This window comes from Suncus etruscus, chromosome 11, assembly GCF_024139225.1.
Source record: "Suncus etruscus isolate mSunEtr1 chromosome 11, mSunEtr1.pri.cur, whole genome shotgun sequence".
In the NCBI taxonomy this organism is placed as follows: Eukaryota; Metazoa; Chordata; class Mammalia; order Eulipotyphla; family Soricidae; genus Suncus; species Suncus etruscus.
In genome coordinates this window covers 108,467,984-108,469,499 of record NC_064858.1, presented here as the reverse complement: position 1 = coordinate 108,469,499, position 1,516 = coordinate 108,467,984, and positions in this window count along the sequence as shown.

Genomic DNA, 1,516 nt, shown 5'->3' with positions numbered 1-1,516 from the left:
GTTAATCTCTGCTTTCACTTGCTTGGAGAGTGCAGTTTCCTCTGAAGATGCCTTTAGTCTCAATGTCCTGGAGTGTTTTACCTATGTGTTGTTCTATTTATCTTATGGTTTCGGGTCTGATATTGAGGTCTTTCATCCATTTGGATTTAACCTTCTTACATGATGTTAGCTGGGGGTTTAAATTCAATTTTTTGCAAGTGGCTAGCCAGTTGTGCCAACACCACTTGTTGAAGAGACTTCCTTTGCTCTATTTAGGATTTCTTGCTCCTTTATCAAAAATTAGGTGATTGTATGTTTGGGGAACATTTTCTGAGTATTCAAGCCTATTCCACTGATCTGAGGGCCTGTCTTTATTCAAATTCCAATAGTTTTGATAACTATTGCTTTGTAGTACATTTAAAGTTGGGGAAAGTAATTCCTCCCATATTCTTTTTCCCAATAATTGCTTTAGCTATTCTAGGGTGTTTATTGTTCCAAATGAATTTCAAAAGTGCCTGATCCACTTTTTTTGAAGAATGTCATGGGTATTTTTAGAAGGATCACATTAAATCTGTATAATGCTTTGGGGAGTTTTGCCATTTTAATGATGTTAATCCTGCCAATCCATGAGCAGGGTATGTGCTTCCATTTCCGCATGTCCTCTCATTTCTTGGAGCAGAGTTTTATAGTTTTCTTTGTATAGGACCTTCACATTTTTAGTCAAGTTGATTCCAAGATATTTGAGTTTGTGTGTCACTATTGTGAATGGGGTTGTTTTCTTAATGTCCATTTCTTCCTTATAACTATTGGTGTATAGAAAGGCCATTGATTTTTTTGTGTTAATTTTGTAGCCTGCCACCTTGCTATATGAGTCTATTGTTTCTAGAAGCTTTTTCGTAGAGACTTTAGGGTTTTCTAGGTAGAGTATCATGTCACCTGCAAAAAGCGAGAGCTTAACTTCTTCCTTTCCTATCTGGATTCCCTTGATATCTTTTTCTTACTAATCGCTATAGCAAGTACTTCCAGTGCTATGTTGAATAGGAGTGGTGAGAGGACAGCCTTGTCTTGTGCCAGAATTTAGAAGAAAGGCTTTCAGTTTTTCTTCGTTGAGGACAATATTTGCCTCTGGCTTGTGGTAGATGGCCTTAACTATATTGAGAAAGTTTCCTTACATTCCCATCTTGCTGAGAGTTTTTATTAAGAATGGGTGTTGGACCTCATCAAATGCTTTCTCTGCATTTATTGATATGATCATGTGATTTCTATTTTTCTTGTTGTTGATGTTGTGTATTATGTTGATAGATTTACGGATGTCAAACCAGCCTTGCATTCCTGGGATGGAGTGCCAATATTTGAACCATACCAGCGGTGCTCAGTGGTCACTTGTGGCTGTGCGTAGGAGACAAGTCAAGCTCTATCTCTCTCCACATTTCTATCTACAAAATAATCCTGTGGTAGAAATCACTCCTGGCTTGGGGATCATATGAGATGCCAGGGGATTCAATCAAGGTCTGTCCTAGGCTAGCTTGGACAAGGC